At 45.0% G+C, this 26756-nt stretch overlaps 1 long non-coding RNA gene across 1 annotated transcript; it reads left to right on the top strand.

Moving 5' to 3' along the window:
• The first annotated feature begins 508 nt into the window (after positions 1–508).
• Positions 509–17485, top strand: LOC139066108 (uncharacterized). Its single transcript, XR_011519078.1, has 3 exons — positions 509–906; positions 1039–1322; positions 17114–17485. It is a non-coding gene; the product is annotated as an uncharacterized lncRNA (long non-coding RNA).
• Positions 17486–26756: the final 9271 nt, after the last annotated feature.

Below are 26756 nucleotides of genomic sequence, written 5' to 3'. Positions count from 1 at the left end.
AGTCCCAAGACTCTCTACCTTTGTGTTGGGGATTGCCCCAGGGGACGAGAGGGTAGCTTCCCTGCGCCTTCGGGTCGGGGAACGGGTCCTTACTGTTGTTTGTGCTTATGCGCCAAATATCATTTCAGAGAACCCACTCTTTTTGGAGTCCCTGGGACGAGTGCTACAGAGTGCTCCATCAGGGGACTCCATTGTCCTGCTGGAGGACTTCAATGCTCACGTGAGCAACGACAGCTTGACCTGGAGGGGTGTGATTGGGAGGAACGGCCTGCCTGATCTGAACTCGAGTGGTGTTTCGTTATCTGACTTCTGTGCAAGCCGCAGTTTGGCCATAACGAACACCATGTTCGAACATAAGGATGCCCATCGGTACACTTGGTAGGAGTGAATTCATGACCTTGGCTGTTTCATGCACTCTGGCACAGTGTCAAACAGAAACAGTTGTTAGAGGGGAGAAATGGTTCTTTCATCACGTTACATTCCTGAACGGGAGTGTCAGAGTCCCCCCCCCCCCCCCCCCCGACAGAAAATAGTGACTCACGGCATTCATTTGCATTAGAGACCACAGTATATGTAATGCTCTTTAAATTAACAGCAAGTTTGTTATAACTAACAAAGATTTTAGCAGTAGACTCCTATAGAAGAAGACACTGTTTAATAACTTATAAACTACTTGTTTATCTGTTGTTCCTGCTTCAAACACAAATTACCATTAGCATAGCAGCATGGCAGCATAGCTAACAAGTACAGGAAGGTGGAGTCTGATTAGGGCTGTGTGCATCCTAAAAATGCTGCATTTGAAGGCTAATTATGTCACAGCAACATGACTAAGGCCCATTTTGAAGTATTTTATGCTTCTCTGCAGGGGCAGATACGCCTGTGACCCGAACAAGCCAAGCAAAACAGGTAGACAACCCCCATATCTTTCTGAAAACTTATTCATTGATTTAGGTCCATTATACTCTAACCCAATTGCATCCAGGGACTTGAAACATGACACAAGGTGACCTGACCAAACATTTGTGATCATCTGGGCAGGGGCGGCGTTAGGCCCGGCTACTTTGGCTGAAGCCCAGGATGTTTCATGAAGAGCCCCGGATCTAAATTACGGAAGTAACATGCAGTACCAAAGTTCAACAGAGAGGGAGCAGCTGGCAGTAGTTTGTATACAGCCTGCTTGAGCCTCCACCACTGAAGAAGAAGCCCTTCAGCAGCCGGTGTCGGTACAAGATCTGCTTGGGTGCAAGATCGGCTCGGGGTCCTTCGACTGCCGATGACGTCAAACCCACTCGGACAAAATACACTACACATCTATACTATTGGTAAGAATTTCGCAGTTTCGTTATTAAAATACCGTAAATCCTCCAATACAGGCCAGTGTCATGTTCTGCGGGTGGAGGTGGCAGACCATGTGTGGTGGTGGGTTCCAGGAGGCAGAACCCACAATGAACCGACAAAGACAACAACCAGGAGGGAGGTATAAATACACAAGGGAATCAGGAACACATGGGCAGAGTAATCAGGGACAGGTGAGAACAATAAGGCTAATCAGGGTAGGAGAGACACAGTCAGGGAGGCCGGGGCGGATCATGACAGTACCCCCCCCCCCCCCCCCCCTTAAGGGGCGGATACCAGACGCCCACAAGCCACAGAACACAGGAGACACAGGGATGAACGAAGACCAGAATAGGACACACATGACCAGGGAACACAGAAGATGAGACCAGGGAACAAACACAGTCCGGGGCTGCGGAGCAAGGGGCTCTAAGATCAGGCGGCACTCTGTCTTACGACCACTTGACTTGACACCACGAAGTCTTGAACCACGACGACTTGACCTGAGACCACGAAGACTGGACTTGACCTGAGACCACGAAGACTTGACTTGACTTGAGACACGAAGACTTGACTTGACTTGAGACAGCAAATGTGATCACTTCTCTCTGTTAACCCATAATAAAGACATTAAAGAACCAAACTTCATGAATGTTTTATGTGACAAAGAAGTATCTGTTCCAATCACTCTATCAGAGAAACATCAGAGTTTTAGAAATAACGGGACACTCAGTAGAGCCATTATATTATATTTTTTACAAGTGTATGTAAACTTCTGACCACAACTGTATATGATGTTGTTGACTAGTGCGTGTGTGTGTGTGTGTGTGCGCGCGCGCTTGTGTGTGTTAAGCCCCGGATCTTCTTCAGTCAAAAATCCGCCCCTGCATCTGGGTTTCACCAAAGCATACACTAACATTCCCCTCTTCGAGGCAGCTGGTTACTAAAGCATATTATGGAACAAAATATTTTGACCTTGAACAAGTTTCAGTATGTTTCACTGTCATTGCTCAGGTGTACAACGAAATAGCCTTTGCACTCACTAAAGACAGCTCATGTAAGGAGGTAGCAAAATATGAGTAAAGTAAGATAACATGGCTAAAATAGATGTCACACACACACTCTCTCTCTCTTTATCTCACACATGCACACACACACACACACACACACACACACACACACACACACACACACACACACACACACACACACACACACACACACACACACACACACACACACTGTTACAGCCCCCTGCGTTTGGGCTGAGGAGGGATCTTCCTTTGTTCATCCTGTGAGGTGAACCCCATGTTCCAGCAAAATTCCCCCACCAGAGGGAGCCATTTTCTGGACTCCTTTGGCCTGCTGCTGCTCCCAACAGGGCAGCTGATATGCATCAGCTGATTAAAGAGGTCTGCACAAACAGATGAAGAGCAGACGGTCGGGAAGAAGTGAGCCGGTGGAGGAGCTGTGCTGTGAATGAGAAGGAGTGGGGCGATTTTGTGGAAAGTGGAAGTGATATGGAATTGAGTTTTGGACAGGAACAGGTAAAGAAAAAGAGGGCATGTCGTGTTGACGGAAGTGAAAGTAGAAAGCAAAGGAGAGTGGTGCATAGCGATGAGGAAAGAGGTACAGAAGAAAAGAAAGAATTTAAAGTTATTTTGAGGTTTCGTGAGGGAAATGGGGTTCAGGCTCTGAATCCTGTGAAGTTGACGACGATATTGAAAAATCAAGTGGGTGACATAAAACTTGCTAAAGTATTGAGAGATGGTAACTTGCTAATACTGTGTAAAAGTAAAGAGCAGAGTGAGAAAGCCTGCAAATTGAAGGAAGTAGGAAAATGTCAGGTGATTAGTGCTAGTAAGGTGGGACTGGGAGAAAGAGAAGCGAAAGGGGTGATTTGGGGGATACCGCTGGAAATGTCAGAGGAAGAAGTCAGAGCTAATATAAAAGGTGCTAAGATAAAGGAGGCAAAACGACTCACAGTGTTCAAAGATGGAGTAAGGAGAGAGACAGCGAGTATCCTACTGGAGTTTGAGGTGGAAATTCTACCTGCAAAAGTGACACTAGGGTACATAGCATACTCAGTGAGAGAATATATACCTAAACCGTTGAGGTGCTTTCACTGTCAGAGGTTTGGACATACTGCAGCAGTATGTAAAGGGAAAGTAAGATGTCCTAGATGCGGGGAGGATCATGGGTATGAAAACTGTGGAAGAAAGATGAACCCAAAGTGTTGTAGTTGTGGAGGAGAGCACAGTGTGACGTATGCAGGATGCCAGATAATGACTTGCAAATACAGCAAGTGAGTTAAAAACAAGATATCATATGCTGATGCAGTGAAGATGGTAACTCGAAGAACCGAGGATAGTAATGAAGGAATAAGGGAAGGATCTGACAATAGGAGGGTTTGAGAAGAGGACGGGGAAGTATTGGTGGATCTAAAGAAACTTGTTACCTTCATAGCTGGAGTGATAAATGCGACAATGGAGGCCAAATCAAAAACTGAAAGAATTCAAATCATCGTAAAAGCAGCAGTACATCATCTGGATATCAGCGATCTAACATGGGAGGAGGTACAAAGTACTCTAAGTTCTCAAGCCGGTCAGGACTTGGGAAATGCGGGGTGATAAATGTTGAGGGTTTTACAATGGAATGCACGGAGTTTAATAACTAATGGACAGGAGTTTAAAAGTTATATTGATAAGTCAGACTTTAAGCCTGATATTATATGTATTCAGGAATCATGGCTTAAAGTAGGGGTTGACTTTAAGATTCGTCAGTATATAGAAGTTAGGTGTGATAGATCGGGGGCAGTAGGTGGTGGGTGTGTGACATTTATTAAAAATAATGTTCATTTTAGAACTGTAGAGATCGGAAAAGAAGAAGAATTTGTAATAGTGGAGGTGTTCACTAATCAGGGGAAAGTTATTATAATAAATTATTATAATCCATGCAAAAGATTGGAGATTGAGGGAATAAGATCACGAGTTGGGATTAATGGCAGAGACTTAATTGTGTGCGGTGATTTTAATGCACATAGTACTGTGTGGGGGGGCTAGGAAAACTGATTTAAATGGGGAAATAATGGAACAAATTATGGAGGAGGCAAATCTGGTATGCATTAATGATGGCAGAGGGACTCAAATAGATGTTTATACGGGTAAAATGTCAGCATTGGACATAACTTTAGTGTCTAGTGAGTTGGCAGGTAATAGTGAATGGGAAGTACTAGAAGATACGATAGGAAGTGATCATTGTTTAGTTCTAACGACACTTTTCGAGACTAGAGGGATGACGGTGGAAGGCAGGGAAGGGAGGTGGATTTTTAAAAGAGCTGAATGGGATAAGTTTAGAAATAATTGTGAAAAATGGAGGTCAAAAGTAGTGATATCAGATAAGGTAGTGGAAATGGAAGAAGTATTTAGAAGTGTGATAATTGAGGCTGCAGAATTAGCAATACCAAAAACTAAAGGTAACACAAGGGAGAGGAAGAATGTGCCATGGTGGTCTGAAGTCTGTGAGAAAACAATTAAAGCGAGAAATAAAAACCTAAAGATGCTACGGAAGACGCATAATATGGAAAATTTACTGAATTATAAAAAATTGCAAGCAGAGGTGAGAAGAGTTGTTAAAAAAGCAAAAAGAGAAAGTTGGAGAAATGTTTGTGGTAAAATAGGGAGAACTACGACGATAAGTAATGTTTGGGGAATGATAAGAAAAATGAAAGGAATAAGGAATGAATGGAGTTATCCGGTGTTAAAAGTAGGAGATGAATTTGCTGTAACTAATGAGGAAAAAGTAGAAGTACTTGTTAAAACATTTGTTAAATTCCACAGTATTGATAATTTATCAGAAGAAAGAAGAGAAAGGAGAGAAGTAACTAGAAGGAAAAATGAAACACAAGGGGGAGGAGGTGAGGAAGATAATATTAACAGTACTATGGATATGCCTTTTTCTTTGTTTCAGTTGGAACGTGCATTAGCTACAACAGGTGTGACTAGTCTAGGAAAAGATCAAATTTGCTATATAATGTTAAAACAATTAGGGAAGCAAATGAAATTGAAATTATTGGAGATTTATAATATGATATGGGAAACAGGAAAATTACCAAAAAATTGGAAAGAAGCAGTTATTGTACCAATAGTTAGGGTAGGAAAGGAATCAAGTAGTCCAGATAGTTATAGACCCATTGCATTGACATCTCATATACTGTAGGTAAAATAATGGAAAGGATGGTGGTGGATAGATTAACAGATTATTTGGAAAGAAATAAAAATATATCACAGTATCAAAGTGGGTTTAGGAAAGGGAGAGGCACTATGGATGCAATTGTTTATTTAGAAGCAGAAATTAGAAAAGCGTTGATTAATAAAGAGAGTTTAGTGGTAGTCTTTTTTGATGTAGAAAAAGCCTATGACATGGTGTGGAAAGAGGGATTGTTAATAAAACTTAAAAAATTAGGAGTAGGAGGACGAATGTATAACTGGATTGAAGATTTTTTGAGTGAGAGAAATATTCTAGTAAAAATAGGAAGTACACTTTCTAGGGGGTGTAAAGTAGAAAATGGCACTCCTCAAGGAAGTGTCATTAGTCCGATATTATTTACTTATATGATAGATGATGTGTTTCAGAATGTAGGGAATGAGTGTGGTAAGGCATTATTTGCAGATGATGGAGCAATATGGAAGAAAAGGGAAAATATCCAATATGTGCAAAAGAAAGTTCAGGAAGCAATTAAAATGGTGGAAAACTGGTCATATGAAAGGGGTTTCAAATTTTCAGTGGAAAAAACTAAAAGTATGGTGTTTACAAAGGGCAAGAAAGTAATGGAGAATTTATCATTTTATGGAAAAGAGTTGGAGCAAGTAGATAAGTTTAAATATTTAGGAGTAATATTTGATAAAAGGTTGATATGGAAGGATAATATAACTAAAATAGAGGAAAGATGCAAGAAAGTAATAAATATAATGAGATGCGTGAGAGGATGTGAGTGGGGGGCTAGTGCTCAGGCGTTAAAAAACATGTACAGTGCAATGATACGATCAGTGATAGATTATGGGAGTATAGTTTATAGTTCAGCATCTAAAACATTAATGAAACGGACTGAAATCATACAAAGTCAAGCATTAAGAGTGTGTTGTGGAGCACTAAAAACTACACCTGTTGTGGCACTACAGGTAGAAATGGGTGAGATGCCAATACAGCTGAGAATAAAACAGATAGCTTTGAATTATTGGGCAAGTATACAAGTGTTACACAGTGAAGTGTAGTGAGGACAAAAGAAACATGATGACTTGGTCGATAGACAAGGAAAACCAATTTTATTTCCTCTGGTCCGAAAAAACAAAATCAGAAAATCCCAGCACTATTCAAAATGGCCACCCATCCAACTCTCTTAGCAGTCTCTGTCACTTCCAGAGAGGAAAAACGACCCTTTGCCACACCCAGCAGTCCACCTATATACTCTCTGACCCCCCCTCCAATTCAGGTCGGCCAATCACATCAGTCCACTCAGGCATTTCCTATATAAAGGCACCATTAGAGGCGAGCTTCCTCTTTAGCTGCTTCAAAATGGCTGCCACAGAGGACACCTCCTGAGGGTAACAAACAAAATCATGTTACATAACAGATTACATTCCTGAATGAACACTCTTTGGTTTAAAGAAGACATGTTGCTTCTCAACATTTACTCACATCCCCCCCTTTTTTGGTTAACACATCTCAGGCAAACGAGAAAGGTAGTCAGCAATAAGGTTTTTCTTACCTGGACAATGCTGTATGGTAAACTGATATGGCTTGAGGGCCAGGCACCAACACATTATTCTGGCATTCTAGTGTTGTTTGGACTGCATCCACAACAATGGTCTGTGATCAGTTTGCAGAATAAACTCTCTTCCAAGTAAGTAGTATTTTAAAGAGTCCACAGCCCACTTTATTGCTAGTCCCTCCTTTTCTACTGTGGAGTATCTTTTCTGCCGATCGAACAACTTTTTACTCAGGAACAGAACAGGTTTTTCTTCACCAGCTCTTCCCTGAGCCAGTACCGCTCCAAGGCCAACATTTGAAGCATCCACCTGTACAACAAAGGGCTTGGAGAAGTCAGGACTTTGCAAAACAGGAGCTCGACATATCTGCTTCTTTAAGGACTGAAAAGCAAGTTCACAGTCATCATTCCATCTGACTTTGGAGTTGGACTTTTTTGTCAGCTCTGTTAAAGGGGCTGCCAAAGTTGAGAAATGTGGAATAAATCTCCTATACCACCCAACCAAACCCAAAAATGACCTCACTTGCTTCCTTGTCTTGGGTCTGGGTATTGATTGAATAGCTTTCACCTTCTCAACTTGTGGCTTTATCTGTCCATGTCCAACAAGATAACCTAGGTACTTCACTTCCTTCTGTGCCCAGGCACACTTGTTCACATTCAGCGTCAGACCAGCACTCTGGATCTTTGCCAACACAGTCTTCAGATGTCTTAGGTGATCCTCCCATGACTCACTGTAAATCACAACGTCGTCCAGGTAGGCAGCAGCACACTTTGAGCAGTCTTTAAGAATAATATCCATTAATCTTTGAAAAGTAGCTGGTGCCCCGTGAAGACCAAAGGGTAGGACAGTGTAATGGAATAGGCCCATTCCTGGAATCTGAAATGCTGTGTACTCTTTGAAGGATGGGTCTAAAGGCACTTGCCAGTAACCTTTACATAAATCCAAGGTAGTGATATATCTGGCCTTCCCAAGTCTTTCAAGCAGTTCGTCAATGCGTGGCATAGGATAAGAGTCAAAACAGGAAATACTGTTGAGCTTTCTTAAGTCTGAACAGAATCGAAGTTGAGCAGAGTCCTTCTTAGGAACAAGCACAATGGGGTTTGACCATTCACTTCTAGATGGCTCAATCACTCCCATCTCCAGCATTGCTTGAACCTCTTTTTTCAACGGTTCCACCATTCGTTCTGGAATCCTGTAAGGCTTGAGACGAACAGGTTTAGCATCTTTCACAGTTATTTTATGTGTTATGACATCAGTTCAGCCTGGTACGTCCAAGAATAGAGATGGAAAAGATTGTTTCACCTCATTCAGCTGATGCCGCTGCTCTTCAGTCAGATGATCAGGAGCTGCTTTGGACGTTGTTGTATCCCTGGATGGACTCATCTCTTCCTCCCCAACCTCCAAAATACTACTGTCTTCTGGTTGAAGTTCTTGAACCATCAGAATCTGCTTCACAGCTGGTCCTGAGACATTTCTCTCATGGCATTCTTTTAACAGATTCACATGAAGTACTTGCTTCGATTTTCGTTTGTCTGGACAGATAATTTCATATGTCACTGGACCCGTTTTTCTACCCACCGTGTAGGGCCCTTGCCATTTAGCTAATAGCTTACTTGGTCCAGTAGGCAAAAGTACTAAAACTTTCTGGCCCATCTTCAGCTCTCTTTCACGGGCATGTTTGTCATACCATGACTTTTGTTTGTGTTGTACCTTTTGCATGTGGTCTTTAACCTGTTTCCTGTATGTTTCCAGTTTGTCTCTCATTTGTAGTATGTAGGAGACGATGTTCGTTGGTGAAGCCACTTCTGCGGATGCCTGTGCCACTCCAGCCACCCAGCCCTCTCTCAGCATGTCCAAAGGGCCTCTGACCTGCCTTCCATAGAGAAGTTCAAAAGGGGAAAAACCAGTTGAAGCCTGTGGTACTTCTCTATAGGCAAACAAAAGAAAAGGCAACCATTTATCCCAGTTTTTACCAGTGTCATCAACAAACTTTCTTAACATTTGTTTCAATTTACCATTAAATCTTTCTACTAAACCGTCCGTTTCTGGGTGGTATGGAGATGTTCGATTACCTTTTATACCAAGTTGGTTATATAGAGTTTTGATCAAGTGTGACATGAAATTAGTACCTTGATCTGTTAGAATCTCCTCTGGGATCCAGTCAACAATGTGACCACTCTAGCAGCCCATTCAGCTGGTAGCCATCCCCATGTCTTAGTCATGCGCTCAAATCGTACAAAGAAGCTCTCAGGATCCTCACCTTCTTTGAAGTCAGGTATTCTAGGTTCACCTCCATGGATCCTGCCAACCCTTTGTGCTGGAACGCTTTGTGCCAGCTGCAGCTGAGGTGGTGCAGGCAGTCGTAAAGGAGAATGAGGATCAGCTGGGTGTCCTTGAGGTGGCTCTCCTGACGCCTGAGGCATTTGGACCTCTTGCTTTGGAAAAGCCGCTGTTGTAGAAGTTTCAGTCTGGACATAAGGCTCAGAAAGTTCAGAATATAACTCATGCTGCAGCTTTGGTATGGTACTGCTCAACTGTTTAATCTGCTCAAACAGTATGGCTTCAGTTCGCTTTGAACGCCGCATGAACTCTCTCATTTTATCAAATATGTCAAGTTCAGAAAGTTCTTTACTCACAGTACCAACTGTAGTCTGCTTAGGCCGTACCACTGGTTCAAAATCCTCTTCGCCACCTGTGGCTCCTTCAGGAGGTGTATCTATCTCCATTGTTCGACCTTCTGTTTCTTCCATGTCATCAAGAGGGCTTTTCTTCGTCCCACGGGTTCTTCCACGTCCTCTCATTTCTTATACCACCTCTGCCACCACTGTTACACAGTGAAGTGTAGTGAGGACAAAAGAAACATGATGACTTGGTCGATAGACAAGGAAAACCAATTTTATTTCCTCTGGTCCGAAAAAACAAAATCAGAAAATCCCAGCACTATTCAAAATGGCAACCCATCCAACTCTCTTAGCAGTCTCTGTCACTTTCAGAGAGGAAAAACGACCCTTTGCCACACCCAGCAGTCCACCTATATACTCTCCGACCCCCCCTCCAATTCAGGTCGGCCAATCACATCAGTCCACTCAGGCATTTCCTATATTAAGGCAGCATTAGAGGCGGGCTTCCTCTTTAGCTGCTTCAAAATGGCTGCCACAGAGGACACCTCCTGAGGGTAACAAACAAAATCATGTTACATAACAGATTACATTCCTGAATGAACACTCTTTGGTTTAAAGAAGACATGTTGCTTCTCAACAACAAGTAAGCGCACCGCCACGGCAAAATAAAACCCACCACACCTTCAGAAGGATTAACATTTTTTTAAAACAACATACCTTAAGAATTTTATTTTGGGTAAACATTAAAATTATGTAAATACGAGACGTATGCAGTTTATATTTGCGCATGTATACTAACCATAATCAGTTTTAAATGAATTTAAATATAACAAAACTTTAATTTTTTTTTTACTTTGAATAACCAGTACTGCCGGTTTCTCCCCGTGTGCGAAGGCTACCTAAATGCGCATCATGCACAGTGCGCAGGGCATGGCCAGAATGGCATCAAGCAGACATGTTTATGAAAAGAAAAACGTCCATCCAACCGTTTTCTGAACCCGCTTGTCCATGTAGGGTTGCTGGGGGGCTGGTGCCTATCTCCAGCGGTCAACGGGCAATCAAGCGGGGTACACCCTGGACAGAGTGCCAATCCATCGCAGGGCAACACAGAGACACAGGACAAACAATCATACACACAGACACTCACACCTAAGGACAATTTAGACAGATCAATCAACCTTACAGTCAAGTTTTTGGACTGTGGGAGGAAGCCGGAGTACCCGGAGAGAACTCACGCATGCACAGGAAGAACATGCAAACTCCATGCAGAAAGATCCCAGGCTGGGAAGCGAACCCAGGACCTTCTTGCTGCAAGGCAACAGCTGTAACCACTGTGTCACTGTGCAGCCCGAAAAGAAAAACAGATTATATTAATTATAGTACAAGCTACCGGACAACATGCACACGAGCAACACTGAGGTAACAAATTAACTAGCGTTTCACACACATGACCCCATCTGTATGTGGCGAGCGGGGCCACTTATCAATTTAGAAATACAACGCCACCTGATTATCAGGAACCAAAACCACTGAACCTAAGGCACATTAGTTCATTTTTACAAATCAAGCTTGAGATGGAGTTCCATTCCACATAAACAGAGATTTTATTAAAAGAACAATAAAATGAGTTTAAAATAATCTACTAAAAACACCATGCACCCACAGATAAACACTGATTAAAACCAAATCAACTTAGGCTGAGGCTGACTAATGGGACTGCCTAAGAGAGCCCGGAACTAAATACCAACCACAAGTAACTTCACCCCAATCACACGTGCATGCATTCGGGGGGTGAAGTGACTCTGGAGCACACGCACACCATCAGATGGGACCACCACTGTCAGCTCACAGCCTAAATGAAAAGAAAACAGAAAGCATGGTGAAAATCCAAATCCACACACACATACACACACACACACACACTAAAACACAGCCACGACTGAGCAGGCAGGCCGTCAGGAAATGAGCGAGCATACAGCTCGCCTGCACACGAGTCTATTAGCCTGCGCTTCAGCCGTCCTTATGAGCTCCCGGGCCGACGACAACTGCCGGTAGGGCCCGCTGCCCCTCGTTGAAACACCCAACCCCACAGCGGGTGTACGCCCTCCGCTGCTATTCAGTACAGAGGAGCGAGTGACAAAAGCCGCTCCTGATGGTCTCCGCTGATCCCGTCAACCAGTCCGAGCAGCGGGGTGGAGAGGCCTTGGAGCCGGATGATGGTCCAGCACCGGGTCAACAACCAGTAATCAGAGATCCCATGAAACTGTGCAGAAAAGCAGCAGAACAACAGAGTCTCCCGTGGAGACACACCCCTTCCTGGATCTGGAAGACACATTAATTAGCATTATCCTAAAGCCACAGCTAAGTGGAGAGGAGCGCAGATGTACATACCACTTCTTTGAAGCACATAGGATAAAAGAGAAGCCTTCTGTTACTCTGGGAGGACCACATACAACAATTCCTGTGGCAGGAGCAACCAATAAACACCAGACTCCATGCAACTACTGCAGCGTTTTTAGATAGTACTCACAGTCCGACACGCCGGAGTCCCGTGCACAATGGCGCTTCACAAAGGAAGCGGAAGTTTGAGCCAAAGTAAAAGATCGCTGTAGCGCCACCTCAGGCCCTATTTATATTAGCGCCTTCCCTCAATGATAGGTCGTCCAATTACTTGGTGGCAGGTGACTCATCCCACTACAATCCACCCCCACCAAATAGATCGTCGCCCCGACGATCACTCACCAAAGCCTGGGATTCATTCCCATGGTCTAAAAACTATCCACCTCATACCTGATATGTCCGCAGTCAGGGGCTCAGCTTGTTGCTCTGACCCTCCTACTGGTTTAGGGAGGTGGTGGAGGTTGGAGTGCCATCCAGCAGTGCGCCTCTGAGTTCGCCGGACATTAGTTTCAGTTACTGCAGGGCAATGGGCAACTGGCGTAGGTTGCGAAACAAGTGGGGCGGCTTGGGTCACCATTAACTCAGACTCTGTGGGCCCTGTGGGACTCACCACTGTGGGAGCTGGATGTGCTTCTGCCCTCGGTGCCCCCAGTGTAACCTGATCCACTGTGGTGGTCGGTGTCGGGACTGTCGCATAATCCTGGAATTCCAAAACAAAAAGGTCACCCTCATCAAGGTCACTATTCATTGAGAGCTCCCCTTCATCCTCTCGTTGGACAGACAACCGTGGAGGGGGAGCAGTGTTCTCCAGTGGAGTGGTTCCTACCAGTGGCTTCAACATGCTACGATGAACATGTCTGACCTTGGTCTGATCCTCCACTGGTGCCACTCCATACACTGGGCTTCCCTCCTTTGGTGCTTTCACCACCAAATGTATCACTGGGCTCCACAGATCATGGATCTTATGCCGACCCTTTATGCCATGTTGCCGCGGTAGCACCTGCTGGCCCTCAGCCAGAGGGGAGCTTTTGACCCGCTGATCGTGGTAGGTTTTCCTACGCTGATCTGCTGCTGCCATTCTCTCTCTTGCCCCCTAAAAGGCAAACTGTAGCCGGCTCTGATGTTCCTGGACCCAGTTTTGGACATGGCCTCCCACTGGGTCCTGGACACGACCAAGCAGGAAGTCCACTGGTAGCCTTGGCTCCTGTCCAAACAGAAGAAAAAAGGAGATTCCCCTGTGGCCTGGTGGGGAGTGGTGTTATATGAGAACAGCAGCTGTGGCAAGTATGAACTCCAGTCTAGCTTATGAGAAGTGGGTAAAGTGTGAAGCAAGTTATGGAGTGTTCTATTAAACCGCTTGCACTGTCCATTACCTGATGGATGGTATGGAGTGGTTCGAGACTTCTTGATCCCATATAAAGCACACAGCTGCTGAATGAGAGTGCTCTCGAAGTTTCGGCCTTGGTCTGAATGTATCCGTGCTGGAACGCCGAACTTCAAGAACCACTTAGTCACCAATGCCTGTGCCACAGTAGAAGCCCGCTGGTCCTTGGTAGGGACAGCCAGTGTATATTTGCTGAAGACATCTGTCATCACCAGGACGTTCTCACACCTGTCACCAGAGGGCTCCAGCACAGTGTAATCTAGGGCCAAAACCTCGTTTGGCCGAGAGGCCAACAAATGTCCCATTTAAGCCTGAGGCCCCAGCTGGGTATCCTTGGCAACCTGACATCTCTCACACTTACTGCACCACTGCTCCACATCACCAGTCATGTTAGGCCAGTAGCATCGGTGTCTGAGCAGCTGCAGTGTCCTCTCAACCCCTTGGTGGCCATGCTTCTGATGAAGTTCAGTAAGCACTTCCTCCCTCAGGGTGGCAGGCAACACTATCTGCAACACCCCCTCAGCCTCCCGGGGGAGCCAGATCTGCCGGTACAGGACCCCATCCTTCTCCACCAACCGGTCCCACTGTTTGAGGAGGACCAACGCAGCCGGAGACAACTGGAGTCTTTCCTCACGGGTGGGATGTCTCTTTTCTATCCAAAATGCCCTGATTTCACTAAGGACTGGATCAGCTTGCTGTAAAACACAAAGGTCAGCCTGATTAAAATGAGGCAATGCAAAGACAGCAGCCGGAGCCACCTCAGACTGGTCAGCCTGTAAAACCTGCTGCAGTGGCGTTGGGAGGGGTGTTCCTGGGAGCATTGAAGCTAGCTCTTGTCTGCCGGGTGGATTTTGTCTAGACAACGCATCTGTGTTTCTGTTGCTCCTCCCCGGGCGGTACTTTATTTCAAAGTCAAAGGAAGCCAACTGGGCAGCCCAACGCTGCACAGTGGCCCCCAACTTGGCAGATGACAGGTGGCTTAGCGGGTTATTATCTGTGTAGACAATACACCGATGGCCCAGCAAATACTCCCTAAACTTTTCAGTCATTGCCCACTTGAGTGCCAAGAACTCCAACTTCATGGAGCTATAGTTGGCCATGTTGCGCTCAGGGGGCTGCAACCCTCTGCTAGCGTAGGCTACAGGCCTCACCTGCCCTTGCTTCTCATGAGATAGTACTGCGCCTAAACCACCATAACTAGCGTCCACCTCCAAAATAAAAGGGAGAGAGAAGTCGGCATAGGCTAGCACCGGTGCAGTGACCAATCGACCCTTTAAAGCGTCAAAGCTGTCGTTACACAACCTGGTCCAGCACTCGCCAATCTTCTGCCCTTGCCTCCGGCCAGACTTTGCACTCCCCAGCTCCGCAACAGCCTGTGAAGGGGGGCAGCCAACTTGGCAAACCCCTCCACGAACTGTCGGTAATAGCTTGCAAATCCTAGGAATGACCGCAGATCTGACACCGTCACAGGGATAGGCCAGTTTGCCACCACTTCAACCTTAGAAGGATCTGTTGAAACACCCTTGTCCGAAATCACACGCCCTAAGTACTGCACCTCCTGTCGAAAGAAAGTGCACTTGGGCAGCTTTGCCTTAAGCCCCTCTCTTTGCAGCCGCTCCAGCACCATCTCCAGCCTGTCCAGGTGTTGCTTGATGGTGGAAGAGTAAACAACAATGTCATCCAAATATAACAATAAGGACTGGCACCGTTGGTCCCCAAAGAATCTTTGCATTAGCCGTTGGAAGGTGCTGGGGGCCTTACAAAGACCAAAAGGCATGCGGTTCCATTCGAACAACCCAAAAGGGGTACAAAAAGCTGTTTTGGGCTTATCTGTTTCAGTAACAGGTACCTGGTTGTAGCCACTGGCTAGATCTAAAGTGGAAAACCAGCGAGCACCAGTCAACGCATCGAGCGACTCCTCGATACAAGGGAGGGGGAAGGCATCCTTTCTGGTTTTGCTGTTTAGGTGCCTGTAGCCCACACACATGCGCAGACTCCCATCCTTCTTCCGTACCAGCACTATGGGGGAAGCATATGGACTGCTGCTCTCCCGGATTACCTGGGCCTCCAGCAGGTTGTTAATATGCTCCCTGACCACCTCATAGTCTGACGGTGGAATGCGCCTAAAGCGCTGCCGGACAGGGACCTCGTCCATGAGTGGAATGTCATGGGAGATCAGCTTTGTGCACCCCAGGTCTCCATCACGTTCTGAAAAAACAGAAGCATACAGTATTTTAACAGCAGAGACCTCACACTATTCCCATCCTCTGCTGTCAAAGCAGGTAGCTCCAGAGCCTGCAGCTGAGTCACTACCGACTCCGAGACCGCCTGAGCTGAGACAATAGCTGACCCAGATGGTATCCCCATTAAGCCAGCTGGTGGACTAGTAACCAAAACCCTCGTCAGGGTTCTAACCTTAGTGCGCGGGTACAGCCAAACATCCGTGTTGCCAACGTTAATAGGGACATAAGCTGTACCTTTCTGTGCTTGCACCAAAGATGGAAAGGTGGGTAACCCGGCAGGGAGGCCAGACACTAGGGGCTCAAACAACACAGGTAAACCGGTGAACTGTTCCGAGCACGAGGTGGCCACGTGCCCGTCGGCCAAGCACCTTAACTACTCCCGAGGTTTGTTGAGGAATGTCTCCCTAACCCTGGTGACACCTCTGCAATGCCTGGACAACAGGCTCAGGGGCCCCTGACATAGGGGGTTGCTCAAACAAAGCCATCCCATGCTGGCCAAAACATTCACTGTAGCACTTGCGGATGATATTCATCCCCACAATGCCAGGAAAACCAGAGGTACCACTCGGGGGGTGTTACGGCTGCCAGCCTGACCAGTGGAGAGAAGCAGCAGAATCACCAAGTCCTGCTGAATCAGCCTGACACTGCCCCTCCTCCTCCTCTCTCCCGGGCTGCTGAGGAGCACAGCTGCAAGGAATCTTCACTGATTGCCATCACCTGTATAAAAGGGCTGAGCCTTCAGTAGTCTGGGAGGCAGCAGTGCAGGGGTTCTGCTGTTCTCCTGGTTTTGTATAGTTTTAACCCCTGTTTGTTTGGATTTGTTTGAGTTTTGGAACTTTTGTAGTTTTTAACTCTTGAGGAGAAATTGTGAATGATCCAGTGGGATCTTTTGTATGTCCGGTTTTTAAGGTTAACTTTGTTTGTGCCAATTTTCCTGACTTCAGTTTTAACACCTTTCGTGTTGGTAAAGCTTTTAAGATAAGTTTTTACCAGGTGTTTTTAGTCAGGGGATTGTTTTGAACTTTTATCAACTTCAGGATTTTAAAACACCTTCGTTGCGGTAAAACTTTTAACATAAGTTTTTACCAGGTGTTTTATAGTTGATAATTTGCTTTGTACTGTTAAACTTTTAGAGAAATCAGTTTTGCTCGTGTTTAATACCTTTTGTACAAATAAACCCATTTTGAACTCCTCCACCAGTTCTTATGTTCTCCCCATCCTTCACACTTTTAACATCTCATGTCGGGGACGTAACATAAATGGGGGCTCGTCCGGGATTTTTTTTAAATAACAACAGAGCGTGAAGGAATGTACAAATCCCCTGGTGGTGGTAATTTTAATGGTGTTTTGTTTGTTTTAAAGGTTTTAAGCTTCAGATGACTTGGATGACTGGCGGGTGCATCTGGAGGCCCCGCCCCCACAGGAGGATCCAGCCAAGCATTACAGAAGTGGACCCAGAGATGATCCCTGCAGGCAGGCCCAGATGTTGCACCTAGTGGGTTAGTGTTGGTGATTCACTTCACCATCTCGGGAGCACCCCAGGAAGGGCTGTGGCTAACCCAATCCCTTTGCTGGTTTGAATGTGCCTCGGCACATGTGCTTAATCTGCCCGCCCGCAAAGTGCATGAAGAGTAGGGATTCTTAAATGGCCTGTTCTGTTTCTATCTGGGTCTCTCCTGTTTTAATCCTCCAGTGTCTTCGTCGTCCTTCAAGAGTCTTCGCCCCCGTCCTTCGAGAGTCTTCGCCCCTTTGAGTCTTCGATGCCCCCCCCGCCCCTTTGAGTCTTCGATGCCCCCCCCCCCCCCCCGCCCCTTTGAGTCTTCGATGCCCCCCCCCCCGCCCTTGAGAGTCTTCGATGCCCCCCCCCCCCCCCCCCCGCCCTTGGGAGTCTTCGATGCCCCCTTCGCCCTTGGGAGTCTTCGATGCCCCCTTCGCCCTTGAGAGTCTTCGATGCCCCCTTCGCCCTTGAGAGTCTTCGATGCCCCCTTCGCCCTTGAGAGTCTTCGATGCCCCCTTCGCTCTTGAGAGTCTTCGATGCCCCCTTCGCCCTTGAGAGTCTTCTATGCCCCCTTCGCCCTTGAGAGTCTTCAGAGAGTCTTTTTCACACCCCCCCCCCCCCCCCCCCCCGTCCTCCAGTGTTTTTAAGAAAAAGTTTTAAAAGTTGGTGTTGTGGTGTTACTAACTTTTATCCTTTTTCTTGTTTATGTGTGGGGGTGTTACGGCTGCCAGCCTGACCAGTGGAGAGAAGCAGCAGAATCACCAAGTCCTGCTGAATCAGCCTGACACTGCCCCTCCTCCTCCTCTCTCCCGGGCTGCTGAGGAGCACAGCTGCAAGGAATCTTCACTGATTGCCATCACCTGTATAAAAGGGCTGTGCCTTCAGTAGTCTGGGAGGCAGCAGTGCAGGGGTTCTGCTGTTCTCCTGGTTTTGTATAGTTTTAACCCCTGTTTGTTTGGATTTGTTTGAGTTTTGGAACTTTTGTAGTTTTTAACTCTTGAGGAGAAATTGTGAATGATCCAGTGGGATCTTTTGTATGTTCGGTTTTTAAGGTTAACTTTGTTTGTGCCAATTTTCCTGACTTCAGTTTTAACACCTTTCGTGTTGGTAAAGCTTTTAAGATAAGTTTTTACCAGGTGTTTTTAGTCAGGGGATTGTTTTGAACTTTTATCAACTTCAGGATTTTAAAACACCTTCGTTGCGGTAAAACTTTTAACATAAGTTTTTACCAGGTGTTTTATAGTTGATAATTTGCTTTGTACTGTTAACCTTTTAGAGAAATCAGTTTTGCTCGTGTTTTAATACCTTTTGTACAAATAAACCCATTTTAAACTCCTCCACCAGTTCTTATGTTCTCCCCATCCTTCACACTTTTAACATCTCATGTCGGGGACGTAACAGGGGGTCTTTGACCACCAACACACCACAATTTGTTAGTGATCTACCACATAACTCTACAGTAGCTCCAGGTAGCCAATATAAGGGATAGCCAACCCATTGGCTGCCTTGAGCTGCAACCAGTTACAGAACTGCAGTTGGTCCATTCCTCCAAGGCTCAAAATGCTGCCGGAAAAAGCCCTCGGTGACCGTAGATACCATAGAAACGGTATCAAACAAACATGGTACATTTATGCCTCCCATTAGTACCTCCACATGGGGGCAATCTGACACCAACTTCGAGGCTTCTCCCTGACTAGCAGCAACCAGTTGTGAGCCACTAATTATACCCCCCGAACTGTGGCTTGGCTGTTCGGCAGGCTCTAGTTTTCCGATTGCCTTGCAGTAGGACATAGTGGCTGGGTGGGCTGGGGACGTGAGACTCTAACCCCATCGCAGTCACTGGCATAATGCCCTGCTTGCTGACACCGTCGACATATTATGGGGCCGTGATTAGTGGGGCGAGGTTTTTTTCGTGTACCCTGCAGCGAAGAAACATCTTGAGCAAGTTTATTTATTTGATCTTGTTGGAGTTTTAGCATCTCCTTTATCTCACTCAACTCAGCAGCTGGGAAGAAACCAGGGCCACCTGCAGCGGGGGGACACTGCACACCATACTGGAGACCTAACACTGAGGGCATGGAGTGGGCACGGCTTCTAGGCCCTCCCGATATCCCCTCCCGCTCCCACCGAATGGCCTCTGCTCGGACATCTAATAGTGTAGCCGAAGGCCTCCCACGCACAAACTGCTTCAATGCAAGGCGCAAGGACCCTTCTACCACATATTCTACGAACTGGTCTCATAGCAACACCTCAGCATTTACCATTTCGCTGGGGGCCTGCTGCTGCACTGCAGCCATGAGGGCCATTAAAGCTAGGGAAAATTCCTGTAATGTCTCCTCTTCCTGTTGGCGGTGTGAAAAGAAAGCCTCCTGCAAAGCTACAAAGGAGTCTGAGCACCCATAAAGTTTTTAGATAGTACTCACAGTCCGACACGCCGGAGTCCGGTACACAATGGCGCTTCACACAAGAAGTGGAAGTTTGAGCCAAAATAAAAGATCGCTGTAGCACAACCTCAGGCCCTATTTATATTAGCGCCTTCCCTCAATGATAGGTCGTCCAATTACTTGGTGGCAGGTGACTCATCCCACTACATGTATAATCCAAGCTGATGTGCTTCTTTCCGCTCTGGCTGGGAGGTGGGCGGAGCGGTGAGCTTCACCTGCAGCGGATGGGACGGGCAGGCTCGGTTCTCTCTCCCTGAACAGTGACACCAAAATGACAAGCTTTTATTGAGAAATAAAGCCGATTCTGATGGAGCTTCAGTTCTGAATGTGTTTTGTCTTGTTTTCACTCATCAGCCACAGATCGCTCGCTACTCAAGCTCACAGCAAGCTGGGCTTTCTACCGCGGTGACTCACTCACACGCCCCTCTCCTACATTAGTTGGTTACGTGGTGAATTAATTCACCGTGTTACTAGTGTGTTTTCTCTGTTTGGGAGATGAACCCCTTCTTCTTAACCAGGTTATTTGTACGGAAGACTAGAAAGGTCAAAATTCCTCAAACGTATTTTTTTCCTACTGGCTGATAAAAATGTATTGAATAGAACAGAATAGATTTATTAGTCCCACAGTGGGGACATTCACTCATTACAGCAGCACGTACACTTAAAGAATAATAACAAGATTACAGTAAAACTGATTCCAGCCATGTTTGCTTTCATAACGTCAATAACTTCATGCTGGTGACCCACATGAACATAATCCTCTGTTTAGTGGATGCAGTTACATCAAGAAGTTAGCTTAACGTGATAGATTCCTTTTCTTGGCAAAATACAATACCTGGTTATATTATGAATGACCCTAGATGAATTTTAAATAATTTTACATTAATTATAACTAAAAGTCCCCAGGAAGCATTTGTGACATGTAGCTGTAACTCTTTACTGCTGATAGATAGATGATGAGTCCTTGTAACCCTGACCTGATGAAGTATAAATAAGTGAGCATGATGATGGAGAGAGCAGCAGGGAAACAGTGAGAGGGAAGAAAAAAGTAAACACAAAGAATCTGGCTGGGACCCGAAATAAACAGAAATCACTTCCTCCCATGGCTGTACCACAACAATCAAGGTGGGAATTCATTACAATTTATTTCAAGTTAAATATACATTTTTTATTCAATTTTAATTAAGCAATAATCTGTTTTACACACTCCTGCTGGAATGGTCACCAAAAACATACAGTCTCATGTCTCAGAACGACCGTCTTCATACGTCTCTGCACCGCCCCACCCCCAACCGACTGACAGTCCACCAGGGCCAGATTAACACTTCGTTGTACCCTGGGCAACAATATTCAAGAGCCCCATCTTCACGACCCAAGGATCACCATAATATGGTCACATACAGAATATTTTACTGTAATATGCAGTAAATATACTCAATACTTGAATGCCTGACATCACGTAACCCACTCATGGTAACCTCTGACACACCTCGTGTGGACTGACCAATGAGGAGAGGGTCTTAACTTGAGGCCCTCTCTTCATTGGTCAGTCTGCATGAGACTGTCTCTCTTGCACTCCACACCGGGTTCGGCGCTGCCGGGCCCGGTACTGCCAGGTCGGGCCGATGAGATAACAAAAGCACTCAACCACCACTGCCCACCAAATTACCAACACCTCCAGAGGCCTGCAGGTCTTGTTTGATCTTCTTTCACTGTAGGTCAGTTTGAGGTGGTGGGTGGCATTGTGTCTCCTGTGAGTGACGGCTATGGATTATGAATCTGGATTAATAAAGGTTAAAGACTTCCTTAAGCCTGGTTTATGCTTCTCCGTCAGCTCCGCAAGGGACAGACACGCACGGATTGACGGAAGCGTTTTGCTCTTTTACTTCTCCGTCTCCTGGGGAGTGTTGCAAAGCAAGTGCCCGGCAGGACCACAGAGGCCGTAGCGCTGTTCTGTGGTATCCTGTCATGTATCGGTCCAAGATCGTGTGTTTATATTGGGTTTTTTGTGTATATAAGAGACTTTTAACACGGACATATTTGTCTCTCATTCTCCCACCGCTTCATGCGCTCCCCACCTCTAAACCCACGTTTCCTGTCATTTCCGTCCACAAATAAAACGCCTGCTGCGCATCTTTTCACTCCTCCAGTCACGGGAGAATTAAACGTTCATATTTTTAGAGTTTTTTCGCGAGGTATTCTTCAAGCTTCTCCGTGTCTGCCGCTAGTTATCCTCGGCTCTCTTTACAATGGCGGCACTGTAAACAACAGCGGCGTCCTGACCAATCACAAGCTTGCGTAATCCATCTCGTTCGACAGATGTTTAAAAAAGTGGGCTCGACTCCGTACGTACTTGCGTGCCCTAAGCAAGGACGGATGATGGCGTTGCGTGTCTCCGCACTGACGCAGACGGAGAAGCATAAATGAGGCTTTAGTAAAAAGACTTTAGCTAATTTCTTCCAAACACTGTTTTGTTTCCTTGAAAGAATGGGAAATCTGCGCCCTCTGCTGGCGATAAACAGAACAGCACTTTACCCTCTACAAGGACTGCATAGAACAGTAATTCTTAGGTTGTCAGAAAATATATGTTATTTGTTGGAAAATATGTGTTCTTTTAAATATGCGTTCTTTTAAATATGCTGAGGTTTTTATTTTGAAGGTTTCCAGTGGTCTTTGTAAATTTAAACCATCCTCGTCCCATATGACTAAGTGTGTCTATTACGTCCCCCGGCTCTCTAGGAGAGATGAGGAGGGGAGTAATAAAAATGGTGTGTGGATTAAATAATAACAAAGTGCAGTGTCGCTAAAAAACAAGGAATTTATTACAAAATGAATACTTACAACCTTAAAAGAAATATCTATATACAAAACACAAAGGAGCTTATCTACAAAACGAAGGGAAGAACGGAAAACACCAACCCCAAAGGGGATGGGAATAAACAACGAGACTAAAAAGAGCGAGGGTTATCCAAAGTCAAAATCTAAAGCCGGTCCGAAGTCAAGTTACCAAATATTCCAATCCTAAATCCAAATCCCAAAATGAGTCAAATACCAAAGTCAAACGAGAAAAATACTAAGCCAAGCACACGAGCAGAAGAGAATAGCATAAACTCCTAAGAGTCTATACTACCCTGTACCTTCTCTCTGAATGAGGGCAAGAGGGCAGCTTTTAACAGCTGATCCATGATTATGAATAATCATAAACACCTGTTCACAGTGAGACAGGCGAAGCAGAAGACCGCTGAGGCCATCCTGTGGCCAAAAAGGGGCGCTGCACATAACAGTGTCGATCTGAAGGGTGAAGCTTTATTTTATTTTGTTTTCAGTTATTGAGTTCTGGCTGGCTTACAGACTTCTAGCAATTCTGTATTTCAACAATAGAATATATTTAGGTGCTGTATTCATGACCACAGCCTAAAGCAGTGATACAACTGTGACTAACGGTTCTCTATCAAACATTTTAGTTGTCATCTCTGGCATTACTGTTTGGAAAACAGAGGGAGGATGCACAAGCATAACAGAAAGCAAAATTTGTTATTGACGAGGAAGCAGTTGCTGGTAAGCCTCTGAGCAGCACTTGTTCCTTTTCTGCATGAAACGCACTTCATTACAAAAGCCAAACCACTCTTAAATCTTGAGCTGATATAATCGGTTTAATTGTTTTCTGCCCTTGTGTTTGCTTTTGTCTTTCTTTTCCTTTTGACCCCTCGTTCATCGTTTGTGACATCTGTCCTCTAGATATTTGGGGCACAGTTGTGATCTGCAATCTGTAGATCTAACCTACCTTCCCTGGAAGGCAGTCAAATTCATCCTTTTTCCCAAATTGTGCTTATCAGATGGAGGAACAGCATCCTCCATAAAGTATGTTGAGGGTCTGACCTCATGAGGAAATTACTATGCAGTGATTTTCCCCAAAATGACTGTGTTTAAATTGCTCTGAAAAGCAAATAATCACATCAGCGCCAAGAAACTTCATTTCCCATGATGCTTTGCATAGGGAAGCAAGGTGATGATGTCACCACAACAACCAGCTCAAAAAACTATAAGTTTCAGCGAAAAACGAAACTTAACTGTTCTTATGCCCAGTTCACTGGCTGTAAAGGACGCGCTGTTGCTGCTGCTCTGATCAACGTGAGCCAGCGGGAGGCTGGCTGCTGGAGCAGATCAAACACAGAACCGCTGGAAAAGGAACTCCAGCTCCATCAAGCTCACTGTAAGTTATCAAACTCAGCACAAAGAAACTTTGCTCTCTCTGTGTCCAGCCCGTGGAGAGACACTCGTGGGAGGAGAAGCGTAAATCACATCTGACCAGCGAACTTCACAAGGGACGCCTTGCCTTCGCTCAGACAGCTGTTTCTCCTGCAAGTTTTTATTTCATTTAAACTTTTACCTTTTCTCGTCTCTTCTAGACCAAGATAAGCAGTCGACCGCGTGACTTGCTTCAAATTATCAGACGGTTTTCTCTATCTTCCGTAATCAAACACGTTATAGATATATACCGTGAAGTAAGGTCGTTTCTTTTATTAATTTCTATGTGTTAAAGCTGTGGCCACAGCTTTTAACAGATCATTAGATATGAGTGACCTTTTGTTGTTTGTTAACTTTTGAAGTGTTGAAGTTAAGTTTTGCTGTGATCTTAAAGCCACTAAGATTTAATTCCTGCACCCACACACGCAGCTCATACCAGCCTTATCAGACACGCACGCACTCACATGCACGCGCACACCTGCGCTGGGAAACAAAGACCCATTCATCATACACACACACACACACACACACACACACACACACACACACACACACACACACACACACACACACACACACACACACACACACACACACCTTGAACATTATTTTGAATATACATCTTTTTATTATATCACATGGTTATTATTCATTTATGCCACTGTTTATTCATTTGACAAATTGTTAATTAAACGTTATAAAATTCAGATTTTCGTCTCCAGTAGCTTTGTTGTGTCGAAGAGAAGTCTCTGCTCCAAGGATTCTACGAACTTCAAGAAAGACTGATAAGAGTTTTGGATTCAATTTTTCCCCGGTAGAACGGGGTGGTGCCCCGGAGATGTCTAAGAATATCTTAATTAATTAATAAATCAGTAAATATTCTCATATTTACAGAATTTATTGAAGAATCCAAAAGTAAGTTAAAGCTTACTAATTGTTCGCTCCTAATAACCCCAACAAGTAGTTAATTCATGCTGCCTGACCATAGCATTTTTTCTACTTGGCTGTACCTGTACCTAGCTTCCATACTCTCACAAAGCTTCCTTCCCTGATGTTTGGCACTCTTGCACCACGTTTTGCATCTGCGTATTTCTTTGCAGCTTGCTGATAGTTGCTGACACGAGAGCGTAACTCCTTGTTAGCCTGGGATGTCAGTGATGGAGCAGATCCTACATTCACTCAATAAGCGCACGCTGCGCCAACTCCGGCACACCGTCAGGCTGAAGGCAGAAATGAGCGCTGCCTCCTCCGTGATAAAAACTTTTAAGAGGTTTTATAACAACATTTTTCATTCCAGGTCAAATTAACATATTAGCTTCTATTTTGGGATGACATATTAAAGAAGAAGAGAGCTCTGGCCGCACAGGTTAAACGTTCCTGCTTTAAGAAAACCGTTAAATTACATTTTTCATGTGCTACCTAGGCACTCTAAATATATATATATAGAGAGAGAGAGAGAGCCATGCCCTGATGTGGGGGCTGGGGGGTGCGTCGACATGGTCGGGACATAGAAGGGGGTGCGCGTCTAAATAAGTTTGGGAACCGCTGAGAGGACAGATGTCACAAACGATGAACGAGGGGTCAAAAGGAAAAGAAAGACAAAAACAAACACACAAGGGCAGAAACCAATAAAACCGGTTAAAGAAAAAATCAGCTCAAGATTTAAGAGTGGTTTGGTTTTTGTAATGAAGTGCGTTTCATTCAAAAAAGGAACAAGTGCTGCACGGCTCAGAGGCTTACCAGCAACTGCTTCCTCCTTAATAACAAATTTTGCTTTCTGTTGTTATGCTTGTGCATCCTCCCTCCGTTTTCTAAACTGTAATGCCAGAGATGACAACTAAAATGTTTGATAGAGAACTGCTAGTCAGTTTCATCTCTGCTTTAGGCTGTGGTCATGAATACAGCACCTAAATATATTCTATATTGTTGAAATACAGAATTGCTAGAAGTCTGATAACCAGCAAGAACTCAATAACTGAAAACATAAAATAAAGCTTCACCCTTTAAATCGACACACTTAGTCATATGGAACGAGGATGGTTTCAATTTACAAAGACCACAGGAAACCTTCAAAATAAAATCCTTAGCAGAAATAAAAGAACACATATTTTCCAACAAATAACACATATTTTCTGACAACCTAAGGATTAGTGTTCTATGCAGCTGGTCGACCATGCTACTATGAAGACATCTCCCCATAAGCTTTTCTGCATTAATTTTAGGTCAGAAAATGCTAAATCACCTTGGAAAAACATCGTGTTCCCAGTGTTTCTATTCTTTTCCGACGTGTATACACTGTTAGGGTTAGGGTTACCCTAACCCTATACACTGAAGTCAGCGGGAGGATTTTCCTTACAATCCTCTGAAGGGTCGGCCCTTCGCTGACTGATACAAGGATGCAACACTCCAAATTACCAAAGGGGACCACCCCTCTAACTCCAAGTTACCCAATCTGTGTACATATACATATTTATGCCCAATAAGTAATTTGGATTTTAATCTCACCAGATCAATCACCTCAGGGAGACTGCATCTCCCACAAATACACACCCTACTGTTCTCACAGTCTCACGAACATGATGGTTTGGGAGGGAAAGCAAAAACTCAACAAAAATTAGCTATTTATAAAAGCCCAAACCAAAAATGGACATTACAGCTGATATGTCCTTAATGTATACTAATGAAACCTTCACACAAATTACACTGCATTTTTACAAACGGGAGCAGCGAGACAGCCGCATTGCTGTTAGTCAGTCAGAGGCAAGATGTTCCTACATCATGATTATTAATGAGTCAGACTCCAAATCCTGCCACT

Source organism: Nothobranchius furzeri, chromosome 2, assembly GCF_043380555.1.
Source record: "Nothobranchius furzeri strain GRZ-AD chromosome 2, NfurGRZ-RIMD1, whole genome shotgun sequence".
Classification (NCBI taxonomy): Eukaryota; Metazoa; Chordata; class Actinopteri; order Cyprinodontiformes; family Nothobranchiidae; genus Nothobranchius; species Nothobranchius furzeri.
Note: the sequence above shows the minus strand (reverse complement) of the source record. Positions and strands in the feature narration are given on the sequence as shown.